This window comes from Lissotriton vulgaris, chromosome 6 (assembly GCF_964263255.1).
Source record: "Lissotriton vulgaris chromosome 6, aLisVul1.2, whole genome shotgun sequence".
Lineage (NCBI taxonomy): Eukaryota > Metazoa > Chordata > Amphibia > Caudata > Salamandridae > Lissotriton > Lissotriton vulgaris.
In genome coordinates this window covers 904304707-904317969 of record NC_141694.1, presented here as the reverse complement: position 1 = coordinate 904317969, position 13263 = coordinate 904304707, and positions in this window count along the sequence as shown.

Here is a 13263-nt window from a genome sequence, read left to right as displayed (position 1 = left end):
CTGATAGTGGCCCCAGGGGTCCCCCAGTACCGCTATCATGTTTGCTTAAGTTGGACCTGCTTAGTCTGACGACTTCTACCTGTCCCTTATCTGCCTCATCCCCAGAGGGATCCTCATCCTCATCGTCCTCCACATCTTCGTTCTCAGTTGCGAGGTGGATGAGGTCAGGATCGTCTCTGGTTCCCTCAAGGGGAGGCATGTCTCCTTCTGGATTAGAATGGCTAAGAAGCTTCTCAGCCTTTCTGGCATCATAAGTCTCTAGGAGACCAATCAGAAAGGAGGTGGTGGGGTTAGCCCCTTGCTTAATCTTCCTAGAGGTACATACTTGTCGTAACTCATGGAAGTTAAGCGCAGTATATCTTGAAGGGATGACCTGTGGAGGGTCAACTGACACAAGGGGAGACTCAGAGTTTCCTCCTTTGTCCGACATACTGTTTCTAGTGTGGTGTAAGTGATGCACCTACCTACACTACGTGTTTACCTACTGTTCCCTTGCTAAGAGTTGCAGCCAAGGTGTGCTAAGCCTTGAGGAGCTACAACAGCTGGTTCAGTAGAACTCAGAGTATTCTAAGCTTTAGTTATATGTACTAACAGTACCTGTGTGATCTTTCAACAAGATATTCTTAGGATACGTGTGGTAAAACAACAGCAAGCTCAAATCCCAACCGCTGCTCACCAATGTGAGAAGTTGGCCCGATATGCAACGTTCGCTATTCTAGCGACCGCTATGTATCGTTCCAACGACCCTTATGGTGTTTGGTTGTAAGTCAACCTATAGACCAGCTATCCTAGTAGCGTGGATACGAGCAGTCTAAGGCTAAAGACTCGAGAGGGCGCGTTAAGCCAGCTGTTTACCACACATGTACCCCTTGAACACCCAGTGAAAGGACACCACACAAGTGTTATGAAAATAAACAGTATATTTATTAAGAATCACAACAGCCCTGTACTCTTTATGAGGACAGGGTACTAAGCACAAACCAAATCTCTTTAGCAAATACTTCAAGTGCACAATTAAAACAAGTGTCCGAGGACATGGAAAGGTTAAGGTCTCGGGTGGACCCGATAAGGCAAGTCGGAAGCGAGGGACTCGGGACCCTAGAGTAAAGAGGCTATGCAGGCACCGAAATGCCGAGTTACCTAGCCACGAGGGCTGCGGCTGCACAAGTCTTACAGGCGTCGGGGTCTTCGCTGACGAGCCAGGAGCCGGAAGAAAAGGAGTTGCTGGCCGGCGACCAGTGATGAATAGTTCGTAGAGATCCAAGCCTGGATCGGAGATTGATGATACCTGAAAGCAGAGGGGACCAAGTTCGTACTACTAGCCAGTAGTCAAAGGGTACCAGGAAGGCACCGGTTGGCCGTCACCTCGACCAGGTGAGTGGGCGACGCTAGGCTCGGCAGTCTCACGGACCAGGAGGCGTTGTCGGCGACCACGGTGGAGGTGCGAGCTGTCCCACGAAGGACGATGCTGTCGGCGTCGCTGGACCCAGGATGGGGCAACAAGCCTTGGCAAATCTCAGGGCCACGTGGTAGGCCTAAGTTGGCGTCTTGAGTGGACCAGGAGGGTCCGGGGTGCTTCTCGAAAAGATGGAAGCAAGGGCCAGTCTGGAGCAACCAGACCAGCAGTGTTGATTGTCGGATGTCGTCACAGAAGGGCACAAGCCAGCGGCTAGTGACCAGACAACGTGCTGAGCAGCGAGCAGAAGGGCCCCACGCAGATCGTGGAGATGCTGGGAGACTGCACTTCGATGCTGGAGCGGCTCAGGGTCGGGGCTTCTCGGACCCCAGAGCACTCACCAGAGAGTTACCTCGATGGTCGTGCTGGTTAAGAAAGCGTGCAGGTTTTGATGATGGCCGGTCCCTCGAGGTCTCGTCGCACCCACAGAGCACAGCTAAGCTGATGACGTGGGTAGAGATCAGAGGTGCCAGGGAAGCCGGTTCTCGTCGAGCTGGGCCGTCGGATTCCTTGAGGAAGGACTTACAGCAAACCGCAGAGTTCTTAGATGGTGCCCGCTGATGCAGGGTGACTACTCCTTAGTCACAAGGGAGAAATCTTGAGAAGAGTCTTGAATGTCCTTTCGTAGAAAGTAGTTCTTGAATCAAAGATGATCTAATTTGGAAGGGTCCCCGCTCCGGCCTTTATTCTAAAGAAAGGGGTGGGTACATGACTAGGTCCTGCCCTAAGGGTGGGACCAGGAAGGGGGGTAGTTACACCCCTCTCCCCTGCCGGACTTTCCCCAGGCCAGGGCTGTCGCCCCTGGAACTGGTTCTAACCGGCAGATGCGTAGTGAGCACCGGGGTGCCACTCCGCAGTCACCTTCTTGCAAAAGCCCTACCTACCCAGAATACACAAACCCTGTCTGGGACGGTGCGAACACCGCCCTCGACAGGAAACCCTTTGTCCAAGCTCTCCTCGCTGGAAGGACTCCCAGCAGCAGGAGGTCAGACTCGTGTCTGTGGTGGCAGCATCCATTTTGTGGAGCTGAGGCTTTAGTTAACTTTAACCGGGGTTCACAGTTACGTACATGTCGTGTCCCTCTAGAAGGGCGGAATGCTAACCTCGTCGCCAGAGTTGGGGAGAGGGCAGCACCCCGATTCGTATGACACCTTACTCGACATTTCTTGATAACGCGACACCGAAGTTACCGATATGGTACGCGTTATCATGGAACAGCCATTGGGTCTTGATTCCGCAAGCTGCAACCGGGCTCGGCTCGGGCCAGAGCTTAGTTCACACGAGCCCATGCACTCTGCCTTCAGGATTGTCAAGGCCTGCCATAGGAGTGACTGATAGGAACTCGAGTGTCCATTGTATGGTTAGATATAGTGCTACTATATCTAAAGCAAAGTGTGTGTACACGACTTCGCCCCAGCTGTCACGCAGCCAGTTGTGTCAAATTTAGGAGGCCAGCCAGGGGTGGCATAATACATGCTGCAGCCCCTGGCGGCCCTGGGTACACCTATGCCCTGAGTTACAGAGTCGGATAAGGTGGCCCAGTACCAATTGGTAAATGCACCTAGGGTACATGTCGTAATTTAGAAAGAGAACAGCCAGGCTGTGGGTCTGATTAGCAGGCCCACAGCCAGAGAAAGTCGTAAACCAGTGAAACAAAAGCGAAAAATCTGGGTGATCATGGGATTGCAGACCCTACTCTCCTACAACATCTACCTAGATGCGTCACTTTGTAAATATCCTGCAACAAGGCGCATTGCTTACGCCACTGGTGCGTCACAAAAAGTGGCGCACCGGCGGCGTAAAAGTGACGCACAGCCTCATAAATGAGACCCTAAGAATTGTTGTGTATGTGCCACTACTAGATAGCATGATTTTTGGACTCACATTAATAAAGCCCCTGGTGCCTGCACATTACCTCCGGCTCCTTCTCCAGGAGCACTTTCCGCGCACAGCTCTCACTCTCTTTCCTAACAGATCACAAGCTCCAACCCAACCTCTCATCCTTTCCAGTACGATAAAATTGAGCTACATTAAGATTGGTAATAGCAATCTTTTGAATTGCTCCCAAACCCTAAAATTAAAAACAAGCTCTGCACATAAGGCATTTGGTGGAGTTTATTTTAGGAGATAAATATTGTTGTGAAAGATCAGACTCAAATTCAAATGCCACTGGTCGCTGTGAACATTTATGCATTTTCTTGCCTTTAATGCCCATCCGCTCTTGGAATGTACCAACAATCAACTTGGCCTCTTATACTTTCAAAACCATTAAAAGGAGCTGCACCTAGGTTTCTAATAGCAGACATTTGAAGTGCTACCAAACCCTAGAACTGATAAGAAAATTGCATAATTTGTGCACACAAATTGAAAACCGCATGGCGGCTGCACCTTCTTTCAGACTCCTGCTCCAGTAGTGCGTTCCACACAGGGCTACCAAGTTCTTTCTCAACTGGTCACATGCACCAACTCACCATTTCATCCTTACTGAGACAATCCAAAGGAGTTCTATTTAAGATGCTAACAACATTTCTCTGAAATACTACCAAGCCCCTGAGCTGACATTAAGGTCTGTGAAGGAGGAATATGTTGTGCTTTATATTAGAGTACAAAAATGTCTTCGAAAGGTCCGACTCTGCTTGAAATCCCTCAGTTCTCCTTTAATACTTCTGGACTGTCAGTTGTTCTGTGGCTAGCGGCTCTTGGATTTTCCTATCAATTCGGGAAAAAGCAAGCAGGGATTGCATGTAGGGACAGGGCCCATGAAACCAACGTGCATCAGTAGCACAAATGTGTGAAATATAAAAGGGCATAAGCTCCGGCCCGTCTCATCTTTCCAAGGCTCATAAAAGGGGGAGCTCCATTTAGGTTGCTATTTCGACTAGTGCAAGTAATAGAGAGGTAGAGGGCAGCATAGCACAGTCCTAGTGGCAACAACATAGAACGGAAAAGCAGCAACAAACACGTAGGCAAGCTACAGCAACGGTGGGGGCAAACAGCAACCACGATAGAGGCAAGCAGCAACAGAAGGAGGCAATGGAAAAACAAAAATTACTTCGGCAGGATAAACGGTTGAAGCAATCCCTCTTGTGAGTTGTACCTTGGACCTGATGGTTGAAATCAAAGACCTCAGCAGTGACCACTTAAATGACAAAGATGGATACCCGGCAGAGGTAAAATTATATCTGTAGCAGGTGCATTCACCGACTACTTTGGCAGGTTAACTCAACAGTGCAATCAATCACATGGCATGAGAGTATGCATGACTGCTTCTCAAACTTCAGATAAACTTGTGTAAGATACTTCACCACAATCGCCACTTAAAGCACACCAGAGTCCAGTAACAGCAGCCTGGTGCTCACCCAGTTCTCGCTGTGGCTAAAGAGGTCGGTGCCCAACACATAGGCGATCAGCAAGCCGAAGCTGAAGTTAAAGTTTCTGAAATATATCCTCAGCAGCCTCCAACAGGGAGGGCAATCCACTGAGAGCGACGAGTTTAGAGGTTGACGAGCAGCGATTTGTGCAAACAGAGCGTAATTGAGCGCGCTACAAAACTGCATATAACATAACATAACATAAAGGAGGCAATCTGGCCCATTCAAAAAAAAAGACACCAAAACAAGCAAAAAAAAACAAGCCACAACAGGGACAGCAGGTGGAGGCAAGCAACGGACAGTGGGAAGTGGCAAGCAATGGACAGGGGAAAGAGCGAACAAAAAGAACTCAGAAGGACCGGTGAGTGCAAGCACATGGGCACGGAAGGATGGGAGACACATGGAGGGGGTGCACAAGGGTGGACAAGGGTACTGATAGAGCGCGCAGGTCACCCGACTAACTTTGTCACCAAATAATGCACACTTGGGCCCATAAAATATTTTCATCACACATTAATCAGGTAACCTACACTCTACTACCAGCAATTCAGTTCCTTTCTATTTTATTCCCGGGTACCTGACTTACCAATCCTCGTCACAGGTACCTAAGATCACAATGGATCAAGGAGCTAGCTGTGGGACAAGTAGACAACACAATACCATATACACATTGAATAAGGTTTATATCTTTTATAATAACCACAGACTCAGGAAGTTTTGAAACCCTTTATCTAATCATCATCATCATCATATGCCATGAGTAGAAGATTAACACAGATCAAACTATCTATAACTAGAATTAGAAATATCGTATAGCTATGAATGAGAGTAAGAATCATTTAGAAATCGGAAATCAAAGGGAAGGAGAAAAAAGGAACACGCTATTTTAGATTAACAGACTTTCACAACTTCACTAAAGGCGGGTAAAGAAAAGGAACATACTAATCAAAGTAGACTTTCGAAATTCACTAACGGTTCAAAGGAAAAGAAACTTATGAATTATGATTTATCCAGATGTGCTTAGTTTCTATAGGAGGGTAAGAATGGAACATAAACTATATAAGAACATTGATTTTGTATTTAACTAAAGGTAGGTAGAAAAGTGGAACATGCTAATAGACAAATAATGCATGAAAATCTCATTTATAAAGGACAGGGGAGAAAAAGGGAACATATGCAATTATGCTTTATTCGAGACGTTAGGAAGGCAAGTTTAGATAAACGAACACCCACACAGACTTATATTTACCTAGGATAGAATGAAGACTAACCCTGGCCATGGGTCAGTTTGGAAAGGCGGGAAAGGACCCTCAAGGACTTAGGCTGCCAGTAGGCGAGCAGGTACAGCTCATGGACAGTCAGGACAGGATAACCCCAGAATTTGGATCAGGACCGGGTTCACCAAAGGGTATGACCAACACCCGCAGCTTCGGTTGCAACACCTGCGCTACTCCCTCTCTGCAAGGAATCTGCCAGTAACCTCGATTGGGTTTTCAAATCTCCCAGCAAAGTGCTTCGCCAGCACTTAAGGTTTCCCAAAACCCAGAGTGGGTCTGAGGAAATTCGGACAGAGTGCTCCGCAGCTCTCTGTATCAGTCACTATAGAGTACGATGGGTCAGTGACAGGTCAGCTATTCGGACAAGTCAGACAATTTCTCTAGCTAAACCTAGGCTAGTTATACTGTTTTTCGGGTCAGTGTACCACCCCCTAATGTTGCAAGTGTAAGGATCCCCAAATTCTGATTGGACAAAAGAGGAGGTTAAGTCATCACCCCACCTAAATTTTAGACTTTCTCAGGCTTAATATTCAGTTTTCGTACCCACCCCTTAAATTCTAGTTTCCCATGGCATATGTTTTACAGAGAACAATAGAGTACACAGCAGTGTATTACAAATGTAGCAATTTCACGTACAGTTCAGCTTCGTCCTGCTTGGTTACATGTCGGTTCCCAGTAGCATCTTGGGCGAGGCTGCCAGCTGGCTGGGTTCCACTGCTGCATGGCTTTCTTTTCCCCCATCACGTGACAGGTACCATATGGGCTTCAAAGATGGGGTAGTAAGCACCTCCCAGGCCCAAAGAATACGATACATGAAAAGTAAGCGAAAACAATTTAGAAACACAGAATAAAATATTACACTGTATACCATGAAATGGCTATACTATATCCCTTACTTTATAATAACTATTTGCATTAGGGTAAGTGCAGAACAAACGGCTTTGCAAAAGCGGCAATGCAAACTCAGAACATGTGAGAACACCAAGCAGCCCTCATTAGCTATATTGCGCATGAGCAACAAATTCCCACCAGAACTGCGAGTACGTCAGGTCACAAGGGTATGACCGACGCATGCGCAGACTAATATCCCGCGTAGCAGCAGCCATTTTAGGTGGCAAGCGTATTACCTTTAGTATACACAAAGGCAAGCGTCTCTGGGACACCCCGTGTAGTGTAAAATGTGCAATATTAGTAACACAAACAGGTTGATTACATAGTTAAAGTTATTTGAGGTTCATTAATACAAGCAAGTCGCTAAATGTGCGAAACCTTGCTCCATCAGTACCAGCTGAGAAAACAAGCAGTGAAGCAACAGAAAGGGAGGGGTTGGGGGCACGGAAGAGGCACCCTCTGAAAACAGCATCTGACATTTGATCTCGGTCTTTGAATGTGAAGATAACAACAAGATTTACAGGCCTGTTTACAGAAATGGAGTGGAACTCGTAGACAGTGAAAACAGTTCTGATCGTGTGAATTGCTCTTCAACAAAGTAAAGATTTGTTTAGAAAACAGATGGATTGACATAGTTCTTGGTTCCGGATCTCGGGGAAGGGTAAACACAGGAAGTGGCATTACAAATGCATGCCATGGACAAATGGGGAAAAAAAATAGGAGGCACATGGGAAGCCTAGGTGCGGGCTAAAGCCAACAAAGTATATACAGCATCTTTCTTCAAGACAGTGCATGCACTGTCTAAAGCCAAGGCCCTTGGGGTGGGGTCCCTAGGACCAGGCACTGTTGCCCACCCCCGCTGTGCACAGCTGAAGGCTGTGAATGGCGTTGGGTTGGCTGCATGTGGAAGGTTGCCTGTAAACCAGTCCCTGTGGCCAGCCCTCCGTCATGCATGAGCGAAGATCCTGTGGGGTTGGCTGTCTTTAGGGACGCTGGCCACAGGCCTTGTGGCCAACCACCCACCTACGCAGAGCCAAAGGTTGTGCGCAGCGCGGGGTTGGCTGCATGCAGGGGGGTTGAATTTACATATTGTAATTAATTATTACTTTATATTAAAACAGCCTTTATGTTCACTGAAAAAAACAAAGGTTAAAGTAACATTATAGTAAGGTGAAATGCTAAGTAACAACGTAACGTTTTAAACTCTAAAAACCACTGAAAATCACCACTTATAGTTACAGTTATCTCCATTAACTACAACGTGTGCCTTAACGTAACTACAACTTGCGCCCTCGCCATGCACAGCTAATTACCCCACATATTACATAGCTCATTACATGTTCTGTGACATCATCGATAACATCACTGCAACATTTGCAGTGAAAGTATTGCTGAGAAAACTGTGCATGGGAACGGCGCAATTTATAGTTACCTTAGGGCATGAGTTTTAGTTACTTCAGATAATTAAAGCTGGTGAATTTCAGTAGCTTTTAGAGTTCAAAATATTAGGTAGTTACTGAACATTTCACGTAAGCGAGTATATATAAAGATATACAACAGAACATATCCAAGGGCAATTGAATATCTCATACAATAATGCACACCTATTATAGACACATATTCAAATTATGTAAACAGTTACAAAACAAATGTAATCCATGTCAGAATGAAATTAATTCGAATAGGTACACATTGTCAGGTACAGATCATAAGAAAATATCACGGTGCAATATATATCAACTGACCAACTAGATTGATAGATGTTAATTGATGAAAAGCCCAGGCAAAACATATCAAGTAAAATAACCAGTTTACAATGCATCATATCCCCACAACAAAAGTCATTATTGCAAAATAAACGATCTTGATGTTGACCAATAATGAGTAAACAAAATGAATTGCAAGTCACCGCATTTACAAGTGGAAAGCAAGGTAACTGTTATCCCAAGTACTTATTACATACACGGATGCCAGAATGTTATCAGAAAAAATAATGAATGAATCCAAAATGCTGGTCCAGGCACTTTTAAACAGTAAGTACAAGCTAGATGCTAGAAACTCAAGCATGGCCGCCCTGTTGAAGCAAGTACAAATATAGACTCCAATCAGTACTATATTGACAAGATTTTCAGTGCCCAGCCGGGCCTGAAATTTTATTTCAAATATAAGTAAATTTAAAAGACCATCAAGGAGGTCTAATGTGTCAATTGATAGGGTACAAGCCTGTACCTATCCAAAAGAGCACTCAAGAAGCATTCAAGAGTAGGGAGAGAGCAAGGAAAAAGAGGGTAAAGAATATCAGGCAAAAAGAACTGTGGAGCCAATTGTCCCTTGCATCAATAACATATTAGCACGGCAAGTTCAGACAACCAATTCATGTAACAATATAAACACAATGGAGAGGTTACAGAATCGGAGTGAGTGTCGACGGCGTTTCGATCCCCGGCTCCTATTGAACTGGGATCATCATCAGGACAGTAAAGGTGTATTGCCTGTATGTACTTCCTTTAAAACCTTTGCGAGCGATCTACATCAACCTCCTGATAGTTAAGGAATAGTGAAATGGATGGCTGGTACCTCGGTGTCCTTTTTGGTAGGTTTTGGGGGGTTAGTGGTGCTGCCATAAGTTCCTATCTTAGGAAAGTCTGACTTCCGTATTTCCGCGAAGCCGGCGCGCTGCCACTGTGCACATCGCTTGCTGCTTACTCGGATCGCGAGTAAAGGACTATCATCTCTTCGCTAAGATCTTTGAAGTCCTAGTGTATTCGCCTATGACGGTGGAATATACACGACACAAGTTCCATGACAATTGGATTTTTCAAGCGTTTATCATAAGATAGGAACTTATGGCAGCACCACTAACCCCCCAAAACCTACCAAAAAGGACACCGAGGTACCAGCCATCCATTTCACTATTCCTTAACTATCAGGAGGTTGATGTAGATCGCTCACAAAGGTTTTAAAGGAAGTACATACAGGCAATACACCTTTACTGTCCTGATGATGATCCCAGTTCAATAGGAGCCGGGGATCGAAACGCCGTCGACACTCACTCCGATTCTGTAACCTCTCCATTGTGTTTATATTGTTACATGAATTGGTTGTCTGAACTTGCCGTGCTAATATGTTATTGATGCAAGGGACAATTGGCTCCACAGTTCTTTTTGCCTGATATTCTTTACCCTCTTTTTCCTTGCTCTCTCCCTACTCTTGAATGCTTCTTGAGTGCTCTTTTGGATAGGTACAGGCTTGTACCCTATCAATTGACACATTAGACCTCCTTGATGGTCTTTTAAATGTACTTATATTTGAAATAAAATTTCAGGCCCAGCTGGGCACTGAAAATCTTGTCAATATAGTACTGATTGGAGTCTATATTTGTATTTGTCTTTGTGAAAACTCAATCCTATGGACCACTGTTCTTCATAATATTTGATTGCCCAAGGTCCCTAGGTACCCATTGGGTCTCCCTTGTTTTTTGAAAATATGCCCTGTTGAAGCAAGGCAACTGGAAGGAGAAACTAATGAGTAAAGGGGCACAAGTGGATCTGAAACAGGTAAACAAAATAAATAATAAAAGGGCCTTATCAGAAATATTAATTCAATTCCTAAAAGGAGGATAATTGGGTAAAGGTGACTTAGGCAAGATGGAGACTGGCTTACCACATAAACAGTCATGCAGGACCACCGTTTTGAGAGAAGAAAAACCGGGGAAGACAGACTATCCCTGAATAAAACAAGTAAACAGGCTAAACCCCTAAAACATTTATCAGGATCCGCCATTTTGAGAGGGGGAAAAACCAAGGAAAACACTATCTGTGACTAAAATCCTTGAAAAAGTAACCCCAAGCCCAATAGTGCTGCAATGCCCCAGAAAAAACATAAAAGCAAATGATATGAGGCTACCACGCAGCCAACAAAAAAAATTAGTCAATGAAAACCAATCCACAGATTGATTAAGTTATTTACAGTATTAACTTGTAAAGCCATCAATTCACAAAACATCAACTAATGATTGACAACATACCTCCTTTTGTAACTTGTGATCGTATCAGTTACTCACCATTTCATTTCATTGGCCTGATGTTTTTTAAGCATACAGTATTCTACCAAAGGTGAAGTGAGTCTCTGGGTCTAATCCTAGATTGATTTTGCAAAATACATTTATGTAGTTCCTGGTTGGTTTTACCAATGTACCTCAGGCTACAGGGAGATTCTGTTCAGTAAATAACGATTTTGTGGCATAATTGGAAACATTTTTAAATACCCGCCTCGGTTATCAAACTGTGGGGAACCAGAATAGAATTGAAAATCCATATTTGTGTAAGTGATTTTTTGTGGGGTTTCCCATATTGGAAAACAAATTTGTCTCACAGGTGTTTATCCTTTTTAAATAATAAGAGGATTTTGTGAACGTGGTCAATGATATTTAACAACCACCAATGTTCCACCATCACTTTTTAACTCTATTCAACTCTGTACAAAATTTGATTTACAGGCAATACAGTCTTCCTTTTTGTGTTTTTTGGGGGATATTCACAAGGACTCGACTCCAAATTATCCCCACTGTAATGCAACAAATGTGGAGCTAGATTTAACACCCATTCACAAGCTGGTGCAAACTGCAGACATCGCCTGTATTCCCGTGATAACTGCTCCAAAATCTATCTCCACCACCACCAACTAACCCTAATGAGATACAGATGAGGCGTTCCTGTGCAAAAACACATGGAAAAACCACAACACCACATTCACAACGAACTTCCAGATCTACGAAGCGAACCAAAAACAGGCGATAAGTGGCGGTAGCCGCAGGGAATTAACACCTGCCTCCTGCTGGTGTTAAGCAAGACGACTACCTGCAGCATGAAACCGAGCCCAGCCAAGAGCCACACCTGAAGACTCACAGATGCTATGGAGACAATGATCATGCAGCTTCGATACCCATGTGGGCCACAACACCCCCCGCAACCATCCCAGCACCCTCCTAGACATACAAACACCGTGCACGACACAAGAGCCACAACAAACGCACGATGACGCATAGTGCCAAAATAAATACACACATGTATGGCCAGAAGAAAGAGAAACATTCACACAGCACTGAAGTAGCAACCAAAAACTTTATTGAGACACAACACAAAACAGCAATGCGGAAGACTCCTGTCGGGTCCGCCAGGGAAACTCTCGACGACACAGCCTGGAAAAGAAAGCACAAAATCAGGACGGGTGTCATGCGTACATCAAAGGAGCGAACACAGAGAAACAGAGAAGAAAAGTAAGCCAGAGAGGGAGAGAGAAGGAAGGAAAGGAAAGGAAGGGAGAGAGTGAGAGAGAGGGAAGGAAGAGGGAGTGAGAGAGAGGGAAGGGAGCGAGAGTGAGAGAGAGAGAGAGAGAGAGAGAGAAGGAAGGGAGAGAGAGTGAGAGAGAGAGAGGGAAGGGAGAGGGATTGAGCGAGAGAGAGAGAGAGAGAGAGAGAGAGAGAGGGAAGGGAGAGAGAGAGAGGAAAGGGAGAGGGAGAGAGAGAGAGAGAGGGAAGGGAGAGGGAGAGAGAGAGAGAGAGAGAGAGGGAAGGGACAGGGAGTGAGAGAGAAGGAAATGAAGGGAGTGAGGGATACACTGCCGCCCCTTTGTACACAGGCCCCACTGCTCACCTGCTGCCACCGGAGTGTTCGTCAGTAGGCACACCGCATGCCTGTGAGAGCTCCAGACCCCGGTCACGCCACCAAGGCATGGTCCACATCATGCGGTGCCGCCCCGTTGCCCAGAAGGTCCCACACATGGCGCTGATTCCTGAGTCGTCAATGGCGGAGACCACATCAGAGCACACATCAAAATTGCAGGCTGCACACCCGCTCAGCAGTTACGTGTGCCACCAACCCTTTGCAACGCCAGTCAGCGCCACGTGGTGGTAGGCCCATGTCGCCAGCAAGACCTTGGGTGCCACTAACCCTGTGCAATGCCAGTGAGTGGTATATGGTGGTAGGCCTGTGTCGGCCGCAAGGTCACGGGTGCCACCAACCCTGAGCGCAGCAAATCATAGGCCCTTTATGACTGAGCACCGTGGAGCATCCGTCATCCAGTCACCACTGGTAGAAGGGAATGTGATGTTGTCGGGCCTTTGTATTTGTGGGGTCACATGGCCTGTGATGCCTGTGTCGGATGGGTGTGATGTGTCTGCAGACCTGCCCTCAGGGAGTGGTCGTGACATGCTGACAACTAGACCAGTGACCTGCACACCACCAGCGACAGGTAGCTATGTGGGCTC